The sequence below is a fragment of the Macaca fascicularis genome, chromosome 13 (genome assembly GCF_037993035.2).
Source record: "Macaca fascicularis isolate 582-1 chromosome 13, T2T-MFA8v1.1".
NCBI classification, from domain to species: Eukaryota; Metazoa; Chordata; class Mammalia; order Primates; family Cercopithecidae; genus Macaca; species Macaca fascicularis.
In genome coordinates, this window is record NC_088387.1 from 47,226,542 (window position 1) to 47,248,275 (window position 21,734).

The 21,734-nt window shown below is 42.3% G+C and overlaps 1 long non-coding RNA gene and 1 pseudogene across 2 annotated transcripts in view; both read left to right on the top strand.

Annotated features, from left to right (window-relative positions):
• The window catches only part of LOC123568355 (uncharacterized), a 47,253-nt gene extending 34,317 nt beyond the window's left edge, over nucleotides 1-12,936 (top strand). Inside the window, exon 4 of one of the 2 annotated variants that reach the window (XR_012421757.1) lies at nucleotides 10,429-12,936. This is a non-coding gene — a long non-coding RNA (uncharacterized lncRNA). Of the gene's footprint in view, nucleotides 1-3,458; nucleotides 3,561-10,428 lie in introns of those variants that run through there. The other variant, XR_012421756.1, reaches the window with a different exon arrangement.
• A 989-nt stretch (nucleotides 12,937-13,925) lies between these two features.
• On the top strand, nucleotides 13,926-21,406 carry LOC102146193 (protein phosphatase 1 regulatory subunit 14B pseudogene; annotated as a pseudogene).
• Nucleotides 21,407-21,734: the final 328 nt, after the last annotated feature.

Consider the following 21,734-nt stretch of genomic DNA (forward strand, 5'->3'; position numbering starts at 1 on the left):
TCTCTTAGGTAAATATCTAGGCATGGGATGACTGGATCACATGGTAGGTATATGTTTAAGTTTTTAAGAAACTGCCAAACTGTTTTCTAAAATGACTGTGCCATTTTACACTGGCAATATATGAAAGTTCTAGTTGCTCCATATCCTTGCCAACACTTGATATGGTCGGTATTTTTTTTTTTTTTTTTTTTGAGATGGAGTCTCACTCTGTCGCCCAGGCTGGAGTGCAGTGGAGCGATCTCGGCTCACTGCCAGCTCCGCCTCCCGGGTTCTCACCATTCTTCTGCCTCAGGCCCCCTAGTAGCAGGGACTACAGGCGCCCGCCAACAGACCTAGCTAATTTTTTTGTATTTTTAGTAGAGACAGGGTTTCACTGTGTTAGCCAGGATGGTCTCAATCTCCTGACCTCATGATCTGCCCATCGCGGCCTCCCAAGGTGCTGGGATTACAGGCATGAGCCACCATGCCTGGCCGATATGGTCAGTATTTTTTATTTTAATCATTCTAATAGGTAATCAGTAATATTTCATTGTGGCTTTAGTTTGTATTTCCCTAATGAATGACGTTGAGCATCCTCTTATCGCCAATCCATATATTGTCTTTGGTTGAATAGGTGTTCAAATAGTTGTACTATTTGGGGAAGGGGAGATTGTTTTCTTATTATTGACTTTTTTCATGGTTAAATCAGAGGAATAGATTTAATTCACTGTCTTATTAAAGTATTCCACACTTTGTGTCCTTTACTTACCCAAAGACACAAAATTGATACAGAAAATATAAGCAAATGAAAAACTCAAGCATTTCCCATAGAATAGCCAGAATGTTCACTAAGTTATTAAAAGCTCAAAGATAATTTAAATCAAATGTTTATTTGGATCCAAGAATTATGCTTGGTTCTGCCTCAAAAAGCTTCATAACCTAAAAAGGAAATAAATATAGGAAAAGAAAGAAAGTTCAAAGTTTTGAATGAAGAAAATTAAAGCAAGCTCTAGAAAAGAAATTCTAAACGGAAACAACAACAAAAATCTACTTAAGATCCAAATATTGTTGGAAACTTAATTCACAATGCAACCGTGTTGAGAGGTAGGACCTTTAAGAGGTGGTTCGGTCATGAGGCCTCTGCCTTCATGAACGGATTAATGCTGTTATGTTTCCCAAATAAAACAGCGTTCCTGATAAAAGGATGATTTTCGTCTTCTTACTTCTCCCTTTTTCTCCTTCTCGCTCTTTTCCACCCCCTCACACATATACACACATGCTCTCTTACTTTTCCACCTTCTGCCATGGGATGACACAGCAAGAAGGCCCTCACCAGATGTGAACTCCTCAGCCTTGGACTTTCCTGCCTCCAGAACTGGAAGAAATAAATCTCTTTATAAATTTTTTTTTAAATAGCCAAATGCTGAACAAAACTGTTCAAAAACAGTAGATTACATACTGTAATTGAATATTATAATGGAGTGCTTTAACATGTGCAATGTAGGCATAAAATATATACTGGTTTTACAAACTATTTCCATTATTTTGTATTCAGCTTGCTTGTAAAATAACTTTTTCTATCTTGAACATCAGACAGTAGTAAAAACCTGACTAAAACTGCCTAGAAAATTACATTAGGTTAAATTATAATGTTTTAATACAGCTAAGCAATCTCCCCTTTATTCCTGAATGACATTTTCACTGAATATAGGATTCTGGGCTGACAGTTCTTTTCATTCAGGACTTGAAAAATGTGTGATGCTTCCTTCTGGCCTCCACAGTTTCTGATGAGAAATTTCTGTCATTCAAATTATTTTCCCTCTCTGTGCAAGGTGTCATTTCTCTCATTCTGTCTCTTGTCTTAGTTTTGCAGAAGTTTGATTATGATGTGCCTTGGCATGGATTTCTTTTCAGTTTATTCTGTTTGGGGTTCATTAGCTTCTTAAATGATGCAATCACAGCTCACCACAACCTCTGCCACCCGGCTCAAGCCAACCTCCCACCTCATCCTCCTGAGTTAGCTGGGACTACAGGCACGCACCACCACACCAGCTTTTTGTATTTTTTGTAGAGACGGGAATTTGTCATGTTTCCCAGGCTGGTCTCAAACTCCTGAGCTCAAGCGATCCTCCTACCTCGGCACCCCAAAGTGCTAGTATTAATGGGGTGAACAACCACACCCAGCCTATTTGACTCCTCTTTATATCTTGTGTTTCCCTGCTGAGACATTCTATTTTTAAATTTGTTTTAAGCATGTTTATAACTGCTCATCGAAGCATTTTTATAATGGTTTCTTTTAAATTTTTGTCAACATCTGTGTCATCTCAACATTGGCATCTGTTGTCTTTTCTCATTCAAGTTGAGATTTTCCTGGTTCTTGACATGATGAGTGATTTTCTATTAATTCGTGGGCTTTGGGGGAATTATGTAAGACTTTAGATCTCATTTAAATTTCCTGTTTTAGCAGGCCCTGTCTGACACTGTGCCAGTCAGGAAAGGGGGTTGCTGCTTCATAATTGCCAGGTGGTTGTGTAAGTCCACAGTCCTCACTTGGCCTCCGTGGACATTCCACTGGGGTAGGGTGTCTCATTACTGCTGGTGAGGGTGAGAATTCCAGGTTCCCACATGGACTTCACTGACATAATCATTGAGAAGGTCATTACAGGGCACATCATGTCAGCAAGGAAGGGTGGGGTACCTCATTACAGCTGGGTGAGGGGAAAAGCCTAGACTCCTTTTTTATATGGGTCATATTTTTTTACTTCTTCACATACCTGGTAATTTTTGCTTAGATGCTAGACATTGTAAATGTACTTTGTTGGGTGTTAAATATTTTTGGATTCCTATACATATTTTTGAACTTTGCTCTGGGATAAGTTAAACTACTTGGAAACAGTTGGATCCTCAGGTTTTGATTTTACGATTTTTTTTTCAAGGGTGCTGAGAAGTGCTCAGTCTAGGGCTATTATTGCCCACTTCTGAGGCAACGCCCTTCTGTACAAACTACTGAGTGCTCCAGGAATCATGGGACTTTCCAGTCCGGCAGGTGGGAACTGGCACTATTCTCAGCCCTCTGTGAGCACTGAACAGCGTTGCTTCTAATCCTCACAGGTGGTTTCTTCACACACATGTGCTGATTGATACTTAGTTGAACCAATCTTGAGGAGACCCCTGAGGATCTCCTGGGCTCTTTCTGTGCACTTCTCTCCTCTCCATCATCTATCCTGCAAACTCTAGTTGCTTTGGTCTCTCCAGACTCTTATCTCTGTTTCCTCAACTCAGAGCATTTTCCAGGCTCCACCTGGGTTCCACCTTCCTGAACTGTGGCCTAGGAACTTCTTCAGGGCTGTAAGCTGGAGCAGTTGTAAAACTCTCCTCACCTCCCAGGAATCACTGTCGTTTGTTACCTGATGTCCATGTCTTGAAAACCACTCTTTCATATATCTTTATTGTGTTTGGTGTTGTTTTTATTGTTTCAGGCAAGAGGGCAAATCTGAACCTTTTACTCCATCTTGGCCAGAAGCAGAAGTCTTCTAGAGAAATTGTTAACTTTTTTTTTTTTAAATAAAACTTTCATAAAAGCTGCAAGAATAGTACAATGAACTTTTACATCCATTTAACCTAGATTTACAAATTGTTAATATTTTGTCTCATTTGTTTTATTTCTCTCTAGATAGTTGGATGGATGGATGGATAGATAGATAGATAGATAGATAGATAGATAGATAGATAGATAGATAATCTGCACACATGCACACATTATTGTTGGTTTTGCCTAACCATTTAAGAGTAGGTTGCTGGCCAGCTGTGGTGGCTCACGCCTATAATCCCAGCACTTTGGGAGGCCGAGGCGGGTGGATCACGAGGTCAGAAGATTGAGACCATCCTGGCTAACACGGTGAAACCCTGTCTCTACTAAAAATACAAAAAATTAGCTGGGCATGGTGGCAGGCACCTGTAGTCCCAGCTATTTGGGAGGCTGAGGCAGGAGCATGGCGTGAACCCAGGAGGGGGAGCTTGCAGTGAGCCGGGATAGCGCCACTGCACTCCAGCCTGGGCGACAGAGCAAGACTCCATCTCAAAAAAAAAAAAAAAGAGTAGGTTGCTGACATCATGCTCCTTAACCCCAAATACTTCAGCATCTGTTTTTTAAGAACAAGGATCCTTTTACATAACTACAGTATAATTAACAAATTTGGAAAATTTAGCATTGATAACAAACTATTATATAATATATAGTCTACATTCAAAGTTTGCTAATGTACTTTATAGTAATTTTTTTCCAACCCAGAATCCAATCTAGCATCATGAAATGCATTTATTTGTCAGATACATATATTTTAAAATATAACCCATATGACTTTCTAATTAGTTAAATATAGGTAGCAGAGGGGTGAGATCCAGCCTTGTTCTGCTTCCAGGTAGCAGAGGAGAGCGAGTGGCCTACCAGGGATCCTGCTTGGTCACTGCCTGTGAAGCCTGCTACCTAATCCCTGCAGTTAGGGTGTCTCCTCTCATCATTTGGCTCCTTGATGAGTGTGAAGTGAAAACGCTCACTCACTGAGAAGTGCTCAGTGGAGTATAAAAACTAATAGAAATGAAATGAAGAGATTTCAAACAAATAGGCAAACTCAGAAGTGAAAATCAATGACACAAAAGTGGTAATGCTATAAAATAAATAAATGCAAAGAGATTAACCATGAAATATGAGTCAGCAAACCTCGTACAGGCAACCTAGTCCAGTACTGCCTGTGTCAGAAACTTCCCCACCTCTACTCCAGACAACCCATCTGTCCCTACTCTTCCTCCTTGCCACTGCACCCACACTCTTTGGCTTTCGGGAAAAGCCCTAGCTTCAATTGCTGATTCCTGAAATCTGATATCAAGTTCACATCAGATCTCCCTCCCTGATTACGCAGCCAGATCTCCCCTTTATGCATCTCCATGACCCTATGTTTGTCTCACTCATGAGCCACTGATCTGGATCTGCCTGGACCTGAAGTCTTTGGGTTTGTGGGTTCTGAGCCCCTCTAATACTGCAAGCTCCTGTGGAGTCATGGAAAAATTTTAAACCTGTATGAATAACGATAAGTTCTTTGGAGTCAGATCTAGTTTCAAATCCCACTGAATGTACAATCTTAGGCTAGTTTCTAACCTATGAGCCTCAGTTCCCTTATCTGTAAACTGGAAACATAATATCCTATGCAATTATGGTAAAAATTAAATGAATTAAATTATGCAAAGGATTCAGTTCATTGCCTAAAATGTTAAAAAAATTCAATAACTGTAATTTCTCCTTCTCTTATTCATTTTCTGAATTCCCAAAGCCTAAAATGTGTTACTAGTAATTTAATGCAAATTAAAATGGCTTGTAATTACATGACTAATTCACATTAACCATAATGGAATCAGAAAATATACAAAAGCAAAAAGAAAAGAGAGAATCATTTGTAACCCCCAAACACCAAGATACTAGTGTATAAATTGATACATGTCTTTTGAAACTTTATAAATGTGCAAATATGGCCAGGCCCAGTGGCTCACACCTATAATCCCAGTGCTTTTGGGAGGCTGAGGCAGGAGGATTGCCTGAGGCCAGGAGTTCAAGACCAGCCTGGACAACAATAGCAAGATCCCATCTCTACAAAAAAATTAAAAATTAGCTGGGCATGGTGACACACATCTGTAGTCCTAGCTACTCAGGATGTATGAGGCAGGAGGATCGCCTGAGCCCATGAGTCAGAGGCATCAGCGAGCTATTATTGTGCCACTGCACTCTAGCCTGAGTGATAGAACAAGACCCTGTTTCTACAAAAATAAAATTTTTTAAAATACTCATTGTAAAATACTGTACATAGTGCTTTATAATCTGTTTTTTATATGATAATATATGACAACATCTTTCACTGACCATAAATAGATTTCTCAATATTATCCATTATGGCTACAGAGTAAACCTGTACAGGGATGTCTCTACTTACTCAACCAATCCCCTATTTTTGAATACTTAGATCATTTGCAATTTTTTCACTATTTCCAAGCAGTTACTGTGATGAACAAGCTTGTAAATCTTTGTTCTTATTCTCAATTAAATTCCTAAGAGTGGAATTGCTAGGATAAAGAAAATGTGAAAATGTTAACACTTTTGAAATACATTGCCTAATTGCTCTCCAGAAAGATGTTATCAAATTATATTCCTCACCTACTCAGGGTATACGGTCATTCTTTTCTTGCCTTTGCCATGGGGAAATGGTATCTAATTGTTATTTTAATTTCCTTTTTAAAAAAATGTAATTTGTATATAGAAAATGTTGGACTGAATAAATGCACTTCTCTGTCCTTCCTGACCTCACGCCAAACCCATTTGCACATTTGCAAGCTTTGCCCTTCTAGGGTGAGTGGTCATGAAGAGAATATGATCCTAATTTGCATGAAACTGATGGACCCTTGGATTGAGGGGCAGGAGGAGGACCAAACGCATAGGAGAACAAAGATATCTGCAGTGTTAGGAGGAACAGAAGAAGAGCAGGGCAAATCGTAGGACTCCAGGGCTAGCAGAAATGAAGGTCAGGATTATGGGGCTGGGCTTGGAGAAGGAGAGAAGATAGGAAGGGACAAATCCAGTGATCATTCAGAAGGCAACTGGGGCTCTGCTAGTGTTGGGAACATTATTGGAGACGTCTGGCTAAGTGTGAATCCCGCCCGCATTGGTAGGCAAGTTACAGTTTCCACTTACTCTTGTGTTGGCTCGTTATACAATATTTGTCCCCTAATAATTACTTTTCCTCATTTCCAATTGGTTAGATAATAAAAGTAATAACAATAAACAATTATTGAGCCAGGTGCTATACTCTATATGCATTATCTAATTTGATCCTTATAATAACCTCATGAAGTTTACACTAGCCAATTGTGCAGATAAGAAAACAGCCTGAGAGACGTGCATCAATTTGTTCAAGGCCACATAGCTGGTAAGAAGGGATCCTAGATGAGAACTCCAACTTTTTTTCAAAGTAACTGCAATATTTTACCAGGGCTGACATCTTTATCCAACCTATGAGTCATACTAGATGCTATTTCAAGTTGAAGGCCAAATAGCCATGAGAAAATAAAGGTAAGACTCTAGTAGCAATTCTACATGGGGAATGAGGAAAAGGAGATCAATAATTCTGCCCCTCTCCACACCCAGTCCACTCTAGTGACTCATATAAGGCCTCGATTATTCAAACATCTACTTGTTAGAAAAACTTAGCACCTACCTCATGAATTTAATGAATTTAATGTACTTGACTCTTTGGAGATTTGACACTCATTTAGGCCCAAAGAACCAATCTATTTCCTGATTCACACATCCTGCCTGCCTTCTCCCCTGTGCAGTCTAATCTAAAATGGGTACTAGGAACTCAATCTTCTCAAGCCCTACTTTGCACCTGGCTACCATCCCCAAGGTTCATGTCTGTGTTCTTTGGGGCTTCTCTAACACAGACCACAAGTGGGGCTTGGCTGCATCTCTAGAGTACAGGTACAAACTCAAAGCCTTAAGAAAGAGATGCAGGAGGACCCTCCTATTGGCAGCTCCTGGTGGTTAACAGGGCAATCTGTGGCCCCCTTGGATTTTCATGCTACAAAGATTTGGAAGTAGAAGGTGTTACTGAGTCTGCAGGAGTTGGTTCCTACTGAGTCCAAAGCCTGAGCTTGACCTGAAAGACTTGTTTCCTCTCCAGCCAATTTGACCAGGTCGTGTGGGGGTCCACTGAAGCTATTGCGATTATTTTTCTGTGCCTGTTACAGCATCTCCCCATGACAGCCTCTTCCTGGAAAAGGCCAAGATTAGCGTTTCATTTTGACCCATTGCAACAGAAGCTGCTTCCCAGCAGCTAATGGGAGGGAAGGATGGAAGAAAACTTGCTTCACTATTTCTCGGCTAAGTTCCACTCCCTTCAGGAGACTTTTCCAGACCACTCCTGCCAACAAGTCCTTGAGCTGCATCCCTTCCTGCTCCCCAGCTTCTCTGACCTTCTAGAACATTGCTTGTCTCCATGTACATAATAATGCCTTGTTTGTTCTACCACCAAAATTGGCATGTGAATGCTGTCTCGTTTCCTTAACCAAAATGTGCATTTCTGGAGGGCTGGGACTATATTTTAAGATTTTTTTGTATCTTCTCCCAGCTCAGAAGATGATGTCATGGTCCCAGATCACTCTACTTAAAAACTCCAAATGAATCATCTCCTTTCCTCCAACCTGTAATATTATTTATTTTGTTCAATATATGACCCCCCAATAGAAGGTTAGCTTCAGAAATGTAGGGATTTTCGCCTGTTTTGCTCACCAGTTTTTCTTCAGCATTTAGAGTAACGCCTAACATATAGTAAATGCTCAATAAATACATGCTGAATCAAAGGATTAATTCAGAAAGAATTATGAAATGAACCACCAATATCTATGGGAAAATGACCCTTTTCCATTTCAACTTTTCAATGAGTATTTTACATGTTTCTCTTTATGCATTTATTTAGGCTCCCAAATCAATTTCATTTTTTACTTTATTTCTAGCTCAGAATATCCTAAGATAAAGCATTACTACCAGTAGTTAACTGAGCTTTTACTATGCATCAGTGACTATACATATTCTCATTTAGTCAACACCCCCTCCCCTAGGTTGATCTATGAATCTTCTGGAAAGTAAGTAACTTCCCTAGTCTCACAAGCAGTAAGTGGCAGAGCTAGGGTGTGAACCCAGGCCATTGATCATCAATCTGCTTTCCTGCCTGAACGGAATCCAGGTTTCTAGGATTCCCCTTAATCTTCCTTCCCCTGCAGTCCTCAGGCACTAATTAGATGAGACCAGCCTTCTGATGAGAGACCAGGTCTGGAGATGCCCAGGAAGAGTTCAAGGTCCACTACTAACCAAAGAACTAGCATAGACTAAGTTTATGGAAGAAAAAGAAACTAAAACAACAGTTTCTGATTGACAAAGTTTCTTTATTGCTTCATTAGATGCTGATGAACAATTTTAGCTGTACCATAAACATGAACTGAATGGAGATAACTACAGATAGAACAGGTTTCAGGGCACAGGAAGGAGTTAAGTTTTGGTTATCTTGAATTTGAGATGTCACTTCAACACTCAAGAGCAGATGTTCCATAAACAGCTCTCAATAGTCCGAAGTTCAAGCAAGAGGGCTAGAGATACAAATTGGGGAGTTGACATCATCATGAGAGCTTGTTAAAAGCAAATGCCTCAGAGCTGCCAAACTTACCTCCTGGCTGTCAGGTCCCTAATCCTAATGATTGTGTTAAATGTTTTTGAGAGGCTCGGAAAAGCCATGGAGAGATTTCAGTGTTCCCCAAATTGCTGCAGCTGCAGCATTATGAGGCTCAAGTTTACCACAATGCGCTTCTCATGGGATCCCACTGGAACTCCATGAGTGTATGTGTGATCAATTGCAATTGTTCAGTGGCTGGAATGGTTGACCTCTGGGATTACCTTTTTCCTGGGCTTCCAGGCTGCCCAAGGCACTTGTAAATGGACACATTCTTTTTAGATAGGTTAAAGCCATACTCCAGGCCTGGGATCCAACTTGCTTCTTTTCAGTGACTTTGCATATCTCTGAACTGAAACAAGTGACACAGATTTCATAGTGTGATATGAGGATCCTCCAATTTCATTTCTTTTCGTACTTTGGGCACAGCATGTACAACTTCACCAACTACTCAGTCAATATGCATCTCACCCCTGCCCCCAGCTGTGAAGATAGAGGTTACAAACAATGAGAGGTGCTGAGGTTGGGGGAGGGACTCACAGAGCACGGCGAGAGCTCAGAGCAACTGACATGGGGCATCTGGAAAGTACTGACTGAATGAAAAGATGTTTTTAGCAGCATTGCAAACACAGCTGAGGTTGGAAATCATAAATTTGTTCTGGAACCAGTCAACCTGGCTGTGGAATTTTTTCTAGCTGAGTTCAACTGGAGAAAATAAATGGTAGGGCTGATTCAGGATTGGGAGATGGTCTGACAGGTGTGCAGGGAGAGCAAGGTGGGAGTCACTGATGAGAATGTAGGTGAAATAGCCAGTGGGTCCCAGCCTGGGTAAAGAAGGAAGGGAAACCCAGAAGGAACTGATAAACAGTGTCCCATCTCAGACAGGCTGCTGGTGAACCAGCAATCACCTCAATAGGATGGAGTCTGGGGGAATCCAGTAAAGGCAAGGCCAGAACAATGGAGACCAGTGCAGCTGACACCCCCGTGCCCGGTCCAGCTCAGTAAACTCAACAGCCTCATCCTGTCCCACAAGCAAGGCAGCTGGGGTGCTACACATTCCCCTCTGGCTAAGCCATACCCCACCCATCAGAGATCTCCAAATATCAGGAGCTACTGAAGGCTGAGTGTCCCAGGAATGATTCAGAACCTCTAGCTGAATCTCTCCAATTTCATGTTTTACTAGAATGACACTGGGGTGTCTCACAGCATCAAAGGAATAACTGAAGAATTAAGCCTCAAGAAAGCAGGAACCAGGAAATCTCCAGAGACCTCAAGTACAAGAACCAGGAACTGAAACACCATTAGAACTATCTCTTCACCTTTCTTCTGTCCTTTGTTCTGCATGTTACCTTCACTTTCTCTTACTAAAGAAAGTTAAAAACATGGTCTCTGGAACCAGTGCCTGAGATTTGAATCCTAGCTCTGCTCTTCCAACTGAAGGACCCTGAGCAAGTTACTTACCCTCTCTGTGCCTCAGTTTTTTTTATGGAGATAACACTAGTGCCTACTTTGTATGATTGCTTGAGGAATAAATGATTTAATACTTCTAAAGTACTTGGAAGAATCCCTCCCACATCCCCAGGCTCTGTCTTATCTAAGAGAAGAGTTTGGACAACAAGAGTACTAATCAGCAATCTAGCCTGCAAGACTGAAGATAATAAACTGAGGTCCCATTCAGGCCAAGGGTTGGATCCAATGCCATGGATGGGGTAGGGGGCAGCAGGAGCCATGGTGCTACTCAGGGTCAGGCAGGAGACATATCATTTAGTGAGGAGCAGGGGAATCTATTCCAAAATGTGGTATTTATTCTCAGACCCTTACTCTACCATTGCTCCCTTTACTGGCAACAGATGACCTCATCTACTACATCAAGGCAAAACTGGGCATCTTGCCCTCCACCCTACCCCTACATTCGTTCAGAGATGTCTGCTCTGAAGCCCATCCACATGCTTTTCCTCCCGCTCTGTGAACCATCTGTTCTCTCTGAAGATTATTTAAGATTATTTAAGAATAATTCCCTCCACTGTCCTTTCATGCCCGCAATGTTCTTCCTCAAGACCACCTTAGCTGTGGTGTTCTTCCCACTCTCCGCATATCTTCCACACTCTCTGCATATCTTCCACCTCATCCTCCTCCTGGCCCCTTCCATTAGCATTGAAACAAGATCAGGTCTCTCCCACCCTGATCACAAATGGCACTCCTTTGACTCCACCTTCCCAGCTAGCATCTCAAAAAGTTGTCTTCACTCCCTGCCTCCACTTCTCCCCTCCCATTCTCTCCTCAGCCCTATGTTCTCGAGTTCTCATTCTCACTTCTCCTGAGAAGCTGACAAATGCCTGGGCCTCCGCTATATTAGACATCACCGCTATCCCTATTTTGAACACTCTCCTCCGTGAGTTTCTATGGTAACATTCTCTTGGTCATTCCCCTGCCTCTCTGACCGCTCCTTCTCTATGTCTCTTGTGTGCTTCTCTATCTTCCTCCACCTACCCTTGAACAATCCATCTTCCCCCAGGTTCCACCCTCTCTTCATCTTACAGTTTCCATAGATGACCTCAACTACCTTCAACCACCTCCAACATGAGCTAAGGATTCTCAAATCTATAGCCATTATCTTAGTCCTCCCTCTGAACGTCAGATTTATCCAACAGCCTATGTGGCATCTTCACTTGGAGGTCCCCCTGAGGCATTGCAAACTCAGCATGTGGGTGTAGGGGATAGTTCCTGAAACCATATCATGTGGAGGATGATTGAAAACCTAGGAGGTATCTGATCCACTGAGGTGACTCAGATGGGTTATGGTAGTAAAGTGAACCACAGTCTGGGTCAACTGGGAAAGGAGCTGGAGATATTCTGTGTGTACCCCAAAGGGTGACATGAGGACAGATGATTGGAAAATTGGAAAAGACAGATTTCAGCTGAACCTAAAGAAGACCCTTTGGAAGTCAGAGTGGCTCAAAGGTAAACTTGGCTACCTTGTAAGTTACCTCAGTTATTGACAGCATTAAAGCACCAGGCTTTAAACTCCCTCAGTGAGACAGGGCACAGTGGCTCACACCTGTAGTCTCAATACTTTGGGAGGCCAAGGCAACAGGATCACATGAGGCCAGGAGTTAGGGACTAGGCTGGGCAACATGGTGAGACACTATCTCTACAAAAAAATAATAATAATAATCCCTCAAACTTCAGGAGTCTGTGATTCTGTGAGAAAGCAAAATGGAGCTTATGCAAATTTGACCAAATGCAGTGAAACCTGGTACTACTACTGCTTATTAATTGGGCATTGGTTTGCTGGTAGGGGCTCTGACCCTCTGAAGTGGAAATAACAACAGGGATGTTTTAGGATACCTGAGAGAAGAGAAGAAATTGAATACACTCTCAAGTGGGAAGGACTGATAGTCAAAGGAAAACTCACCATGGCATGACTTTCTTGGAGGTATTTGTACTTAGTTACATTTGTAAGGAACCCCTCAGTGGATATGGATTTGGCATGACTCATATTACAGTAGGGCCTTTGTGCTAAGGTTCTGTTTCAACAAACCTAACCAGATATCCTTTGAGGCAGGGCCCCTGAATCTGGGTGGAGTAAAATGGCCTGACAACCAGGCTGGGAAGGACTTTTTGTGACTGAGTCTACAGATACCTCTGCCTTCTAAGTAGAAAACAGAAGACAAGCATTGCTGTCTGGAAAAGGATAGCTCCCACTGACAGCCAGCTCCATGCACATCTATATGACAATGTACCCCAACTCTATGACAGCTCCATCCCTGCCCATCTCTGGGCCATCCCATCCCATAATATGTATCATACTTATATTTTCTTTCTATGAGGCTCCTACAACCTCTGCTTCCTTTCTCTCCATTTAAAACCTTCTTATGGCCGGGCGCGGTGGCTCAAGCCTGTAATCCCAGCACTTTGGGAGGCCGAGACGGGCGGATCACGAGGTCAGGAGATCGAGACCATCCTGGCTAACACAGTGAAACCCCGTTTCTACTAAAAAATACAAAAAAATAGCCGGGCGAGGTGGCGGGCGCCTGTAGTCCCAGCTACTCGGGAGGCTGAGGCAGGAGAATGGCGCAAACCCGGGAGGCGGAGCTTGCAGTGAGCTGAGATCCAGCCACTGCACTCCAGCCTGGGCGACGGAGCCAGACTCCGTCTCAAAAAAAAAAATAAAATAAAATAAAAAAAATAAAACCTTCTTATGAACAGATTTCTCTGACTTGCTTCTAGCTTTTTTGTATCTTGATTTTCCAGCTCTGCCTAGTCCCTTTGGATTGATGATTTAACTGGATTCTTTCCCATAGAATCACCCTTAGACCTAGGACCTATGTTTTAGAGGGTTCTTCTTTGGGGAAATCTATGGTCCCTAAGGGATGTGCCCATCGGGAGTCCAAACTTCCTTCTGGGTCATATTGCAGGTAACTGGGACCCTGAAATTTCCTGTCCAAACAGTCCTTATCCTGATTCCAGGGCCTGGACAAGCAGCTTCTCTGGGTCTGAAGAGGGGACCTTGCTGCCTGTGAGTGAACTCCCAGGCCTGAGGCGTGGCTGAGGGCAGTGCACAGGGCTTTTTGAGATGCAGGATGGAGCCAGGGCCAGGAAGAGAAGGGGGAATACCGGGGGCTGGGATCCTCTGTTTGTACTCCTGCCCTGGCCCAGCTAATCCTAGAGGTTCCAGGTATGAAGATGAATGAGGTCCAGTCGCTGGCCCAAAGGAACATCAAGAACACAAGTAAACCAGGGATCAAAGTTGAACTAAAGATTGTTTCTTTCTTCTGTCTAAAGCCCGGAGCCTGGAGCAGCCTTCAACGTGCTGCTCTCTACTCCCTCTGAATGACCTGCACCTCCCCAGCAGCAGGCAACCCCACCTCAAAGTGTTGCCCTCTCAAAATGCTCTCCAGTTCATCAAGACCCCAATCTTACAACTGGGGCTCATCTCAGAAGAGGAAGAGGGCAGTAAGACGGTGCTATCTCTTCCCTCTCTGCCCCAGCTTCTTCATCTATCAAGTGGAAGTCATAACTGCCCCCTCACTTCCCCAGGATTATTTTGAGGATAAAATTAGAATTGATCACCTGATTGCCCAACATTCAAGGCTATTCTAAGCAACCACCTCTCAAAGACTAGTGCAAGAAAGAGCTAATCTGGGGTTACAGACACTGACACTCTGGACTATACATTGAGCTCTAGCCGTGCCAAGTTCTTGAGTCAATGCTGGTTTTCCATGTCACCCAGCACGCCTCAGGACTAATGCCCCCCAGTATGTACTCAACAGATGAAAGAATTTAATCTTAGTCCAAGCAGACTATAACTTGGGAAGACAGATCTCCAACAAGGGCTTACTCTAGCTGTGGGGAGACAGGCACACTTCTACTCTGTTCATGAAAATGCAAAATGGTACAGGCCTTTGGGAAAGTATCTTGGTAATATTCATCAAAAGTACACACGCAATTACTCTTTGACCTTGCAAATCCATTTCTGGGAATCCACAGATATACATTCTTATGAGATGACGTATGTACAAAGTTAGTTATGACACCACAGGTTGTAACAGCAAAAGATTAGAAATAGCCCCAGGCTCCATAAATAGAGATTAGTTAAATATACTGTGATGCAGCCTTACAACACAATACCTTAAAACAGAACAAGGACACTTTTTATGCATTGATGTGGAAGGATCTCCTTGATATATTGTTTATGTAAAAAATAATGGAAATAAGAATGCATTTTAACATTTTAATTTTTTCTTTCTTTTCTAAAAATATTTTTTATTTCCATTGGTTTTTGGGGAACAGATGGTGTTTGGTTACATGAGTAAGTTCTTTAGTGGTGATTTGTGAGATTTTGGTGTACCCATCACCTGAGCAGTATACACTGAACCCAATTTGTAGTTTTTTTTTAATCCTTCACCCCCTTCCCACATTTTTATATTTGATTGTATTTTCACAAAGAAACACTAGAAGTGTACAGAAGAAATTAGTAAGCGAGGCAGGCCGGGCACAGTGGCTCATGGCTGTAATCTCAGCACTTTGGGAGGCCGAGGTGGGTGGATCACCTGAGGTCAAGAGTTTGAGACCAGCCTGGCCAACATGGCCATCTCTACTAAAAGTGCAAAAAAATTGGCTGGAAGTGGTGGCATGCACGTGTAGTCCCAGCTACTTAGGAGACTAAGGCACGAGGATCGCTTGAACCTGGGTGGTGGAGGTTGCAGTAAGCCAAGATCACACCACTGTACTCCAGCCTGAGTGAAAGAGTGAGACTCTGTCTCAATTTAAAAAGAAAAGAAAAGAAAAAAAAAAGAGGCAGGAGAGAGGTTTTTCAGTATACAAACATATATATATATATATTTTTTTAAACATAAATATTTTAACTTTGCAAAAAAGAAATTAATAAAGATTTTTTCAAAATCACTTCAGAATGCCTTCTAAATGGGCAAAGAGTGCTGAACTAGGTGGCAGAGGTTCAGATTCGATCTTGGGTGGGGCCCTGGCTTCCCTGAATTTGCTCATCTGTAAGACTACGGTGGCCCTGTATGCTCTCAGTCCCTTACAGCCCTGCTCTTCTATAAATAAGATATTTTCCTGGATCGCACCCTGTGTTATATTACTGCTCCCTTCTGTGCCCTTTCGTTTGTACAGACAGTATCAAATTGACTGAGCATGTTTGGCACCAACTACGGGAGAATTCCCAGCATCTCACAATTCATATCTGGTTACTTCCTGCTCTTGGATTATATTTGTCAATTGTCCATGCCGTGTACTTTTCTCTTAGGCTTTATTCAGAGGCTTTTAAATTTGCACTTTAACTTGGATTAGTCCTTTTAGAAAGCAATTTGGTCATATAAAAGGTAACTCATTTACTCTTTTGAAAGAGTTTAATACAGCATCCTGTTTATTGGGGAATTACCCTCTATATGACAAAGTCCAGTTGTTTTATTCACTGATTTGGAATTACTTCTATTGAGGGTTGTAGGGATGAGGGAGTAGGGATAACAGAAATCCATGGGTAGAGGATATGGAAGATGAGGTCAGCCAACTGCTCTGCTGCGTTTGGGGAAAAAAGGGCAAGGCTAAGGATGACAAAAAACCAGACAGGGGAGTGCTCTATGCAGAACAGAAGCATTGTTGTGCTCTGAGGTTGTGCAAAGGAGATCATTGAGTGAGAAGCATGGAGACAGAGGCTGAAGGCTCAAGGAGGATAGAGGAGCTCTACGAGTATAAGACACCAACTCTGCAATTGAGTCTGCTCCCAGCTACTCGGGAGGCAACTCGACTCTCACATCTGGCTGGGTGTCTGATGCTGGTGTGGACAGTGTTAGTATAACCTGCTGAGACACCCAGAGATCCCAGCACAACAATTTTCCTCTTTTCATTCCTTGAAAACCATTTTTGTTCAAAAACAAAATTTCATATTAAAAAATTAATTCTCAACCCAGCTATCACACTCCTCAGTATCTACCGAAAGGAGTTGAAAACATATCCACACAAACACCTGCACATGTATGTTTATAACAGCTTCATTCATAATTGCCAAAACCTGGAAGCAACCAAGATGTCTTTTGGGAGGCGAGTGGATAAATAAACTGTGGCACATCCAGACAATAGAATATTATTCAGCACTCAAAAGAAACAGGCTATCGAGCCTTGAAAAGGCATAAAGTCACCTTAAATGCATTATTAAGTGGAAGAAGCCAATCTTAATAGGCTACATACTCTATGATTCCAACTATATAATGTTCTTTTTTTTTTTTTTGACAGAGTTTCCCTCTGTCATCCAGGCTGGAGTACAATGGTGCGATCTTAGCTCATTACAACCTCGGCCTCCTGGGTTCAAGTGATTCTCGTGCCTCAGCCACCATACCCCACTAATTTTTGTATTCTTAGTAGAGACAGGGTTTTGCCATGTTGGCCAGGCTGGTCTCAAACTCCTGGCCTCAAGTGATTCTCCCACCTCGGCCCCTCAGAGTGCTGGGATTACAGGCATGAGCCATCGCATCCAGCCATTCCAACTATAAAACATTCTTCTGGAAAAGGCAAAGACAGTAAAAAGATTAGTTCTTGTCAGGGACTAGCGGGGAGGGAGGGATGAATAAGTGTAGTATGGATGATTTTTAGGGCAATGAAACTACTTAGTATGATATTATAATGGTGGATACATATCATTATACGTTTGTCCGAACCCATAGAATGTACACCACCAAGAGTGAATCCTCATGTAAACTATGGACTCTGGGTGATAATGGACTTTGGGTGATAATGATGTGTCAATGTAAGTTCATCAATTTTAACAAATATACAACTTTGGTGAAGGACGTTGATAATGGGGAAGGCCATGCAACTGCCTCCTATATGAGGGCAGAGGGTTAATGGAAAATCTCTGTACCTTCCTCTCAATTTTACTGTGAACCTGAAACTACTCTACAAAATAAAGTCTGTTTTTTAATTCCAATTACTCTCACCCAAATACAATTCTTTTTTTTTTCTCTGTGTTTACTTCCAGGCCCTGATCATAAAAACTTATTGTTCCAGAAATAGAACAATTCTGTAGGTAGATTTCTGATATCTTCATTTAATATTACTTTATAAACCTGTGGCCTGAAAGCCTTCACAATGATTATTTTAATGACTGAATAATGTTCCATTGCATAGATACACTGTATTTAGTTAACCATTTCCCTATTATGTTAAAGTTTCTTATATATTTAGCTTTCCTATCCTCAAAAAAATTTCTTTAAAATGAATTCTCAGCACTAGGCGAGGTGGCTCACATCTATAATCCCAGCACTTTGGGAGGCTGAGGACAGGAATTTGGCACCAGCCTGGGCAACATGGCAAAACCTCATCTCTATAAAAAATACAGAAATTAGCCGGGCATGATGGTGTGCACCTGTCGTACCAGCTACTCGGGAGGCTAAGGTGGGAGGATCGCTTGAGCCTGAGAGGTAGAAGCTGCAGTGAGCCAAGATTGTGCCACTGCACTGCAGCCTGGGCAACAGAGCAAGACACTGTCTCAAAAAATAGAAAAAAAAAAAAAAGAATTCTCCAGGGAAGCATAACTAGGTTAAAGTATATGAACATGGCAGATGTTTTCATTACTTTCTTACTTTATATCTTTCTTGAATTTATCCTATCTTCAGCCATGAAGTTTACTAGGACATTTAGGCAGAGCATCTTTTTGTTTCTTGGCCATCATTTGGGATCAAGATTTCATTTTTTAATGTATTTTAATAAGCTTTTTACACCTCTGACTTAAGCTATCATAACCATTATCTTTATTTTTAAAGTAATGCTATCACATTGATTCATTTAATCCACTGTATTTTTAAGTTCTTTTCTGAAATTTTTCATTGCTATCAATTTTTTTCTTTATCATTTTTTTCTGTAGCCTTCGTTCTTACAAAGTTATTCCTCCACAATATAAATGAATACTATAATCTTTGCTAGTTTTTCCACAACTTGATTTAGAGGTTTAATAAGCTTACAGATAGGGAGTTTAATTTGGTGTGTGGTGTGTGGCCCCCAGAAAGAGTAAACTAATCTTGACTGATTGATTGTATTTATTTCACAACGTATAAGTCCCTACCCTGGGAAGTCAGTTTGGTCGCATTATCCCATGGGAGCAGTTCTTTATAGGTTAACCAGTCAATGTACATATTGCTTGGCAAGACTAGGCTTCAGCTTGTCCAGCATGAGTCTTGACTTACACTTCCATATTCCCTACAGAAAGTAGCCCCATGCTTTCCACCTGACAGATGTTCCACAAGTCTTTGTTAATTTTACCTGATTGGCATCAAAAAGAGCAACACAGAGCTGTTATTTAAAAGAATAAGCCAGAAACTGAATGGTATTGTTTTTAACTATTAGGACATGTCGCCACGCATCAGTCTTTCCCAGCTCATTGTTAGCTGGAAATGACTGGGAATGGGAACGTTGGGGGTAAATCCTGGATGGGTGTGGCTAATAAAGAGGATATGGCTGTGGAGCAGATAGACTTGGCTTCAAACTCTGCATTTACTACTTTCTAGCTGGGGACCTTGAGCAAACTGAGCTCTGGGTTCCTCATTTTGTAAAAAGAGTTCAAAAGAGCTCTTGGTGTGGTTGAAATGAGAGTTCGAAATAATATACTCAGAGCACCTGCCAAGGTGTCTGGCCCCAAGCTGCTCAGTGTCTAACAATGATTATCACCTTCCTTGCTTCCATCATGTGCTGGAAAATCTAAGTGCATTAAAAAAAAATGAGAGACTGAAGGATGTGAATCCCTATGAGAAAGCATGAATATCAAGAAGGAAGCATAAAAGGTATGAAAGAAGCACGCACACACACATTCACACACACCCACACACACGTGCAACAATTCCAGGCTCAACTGTCTTGGCTGCATATGTTTTATCAAACATAGGAATATATTACAGCGAAGTTGTCTAAACTCTTGTTTATCTGAGTCCATCAGAGTTTATCTGTAAGTAATCTATCTCTAAAAGGCTGAAAGCTTTCCAGTTCATTCTAACACAGCAGTCCCATTTCTGGGAATTTATTTTAAAGTATATCCACACACCTACAAAATAATGGATTTATAGGGTTACTTACTGCAGCAGAAGACTGGAAACACCTCAAATATCTATCACTAGGGAACTGGTTGAATAAATAAACTATGGACACAACCACACAAAGGAACATTCTGTAGCTATAAAAAAAAAAATATGAGGAAACACCCCATGAACTGATAGAGGACAATTTCCTTGATTTACGGTTAAAAAGAGCAGGTGGAGCACAGGTTATAAAACATGCTACCTTTTCTGCAATATTTTCAACAGTAGCAACTTCCCCTTCCCGATCTGCAAAACCACCAACACAGGGCTGACCTTAGGAACCAACGCGGCTTCAGCACTAGGACATTCACGGGCTAAAGAAGAAAAACTATACCATCATCTTACTGGCTGCTTAGGAAGATATTTGACATAATTCAGCATCCATCCTATTCTCTTAAAAGAAAAATATAAAACCCTATTAGTGTTTTAGAGGTAATGCAAAGACTCCCTCTGTATTACAAACCTATTAGAAACCAAGAGGAAGTGTGAGAAACGATGCTGAAATACTAAATGCGCGCTATAAAATCAGGTTCAAGTCAAGAATGAGTTCTGTCAGGGCCAGTTCTGGAAGTTCCAGCCAACATGCTGAAATAAGAAAAAGGAGAAAAAAACAAATGTATTATTTTCAAATGATGTGATGTTAATCAATGGAACGTTAGTTAAAATAAGAAATATCAAGCAGGGCGGCCGCGGGGGACAAAGGGCGGGCGGATGGGTGGGGAGAGGGCGGGGCGCGGCAGGCCAGGCCCGGGGCTCCGCAAGCTGCAGCTGCCCCCGGGCGCCCCCGCCGGCGCCCTCGCCGCGGAGCAGCGCGGAGCGGAGCCGGCGAACTAACCCGAGCCAGCCGACGGGCGTCCCGGAGGCGGCGGCGCAGCACGGCGGGGGGCGCGGCGTCGGTGGCCCCGGTCCCCGGGCCGGGCAGTGGCGGCCCAGGACCACGCGTCTACTTTCAGAGCCCCCCCAGGGCCGCAGGAGAGGGCCCGGGCGGCACGGACGATGAGGGCCCAGTGAGGCGCCAAGGGAAGGTCACCGTCCAGTATGACCTCAAGGAACGACGGAAGCGCCTCAACCTAGAGGAGTGGATCCAGGAGCAGCTTACACGCCTCTACGACTGCCAGGAAGAGGAGATCCCAGAACTGGAGATTGATGTGGATGAGCTCCTGGACAATGAGAGTGATGATGCCCGGGCTGCTGGTTGACTGTTACAAACCCACAGAGGCCTTCACCTCTGGCCTGCTGGGCAAGATCCGGGGCATGCAGAAGCTGAGCCCACCCCAGAAGAAGTGAGGGTCCCCGACCCAGGCGAACGGTGGCTCCCACAGGACAATCGCTGCCCCCCGAACTCGTAGCAACAGCAATACCGGGGGACCCTGCAGCGAGGCCTGGTGCCATGAGCAGGGCTCCTCGTGCCCCTGGCCTAGGAGTCTCTTCCCCTGCCCCCTCAGTTTTCCACTTTTGGGGTTTTTTTATTGTTATTAAACTGATGGGACTTTTTGTGTTTTTATATTGACTCTGCAGCGCGGTCACGTTAATAAAGCTAGGAGATGCCTTTGGTGCAAAAAAAAAAAAAAGAAATATCAAGCAATAGAATCCTACTGCAGGATGATGATATAGAATAACATTTTATGGTGGAAAAGTATCCAAGATATAGTATCAAATGGAAGAAGCAGTTTACAAAATAGTATCATACTATGTTTAGTTAAAGTATCTATTTATATCCCCATGTTGAATATATAGGTAGAGAAAAGTCTGAAAGGAAATCCACCAAAATATATTTAGAGATTGTATCTCTGGCCTATGGGTTTTGAAGTGATTCTTATTTTTATATACTTTTCAGCATGTCCTAAATGCTTTATTATGAGCATATGTATGTAATTTTTTAGGTAAATTTCTTTCACCCACA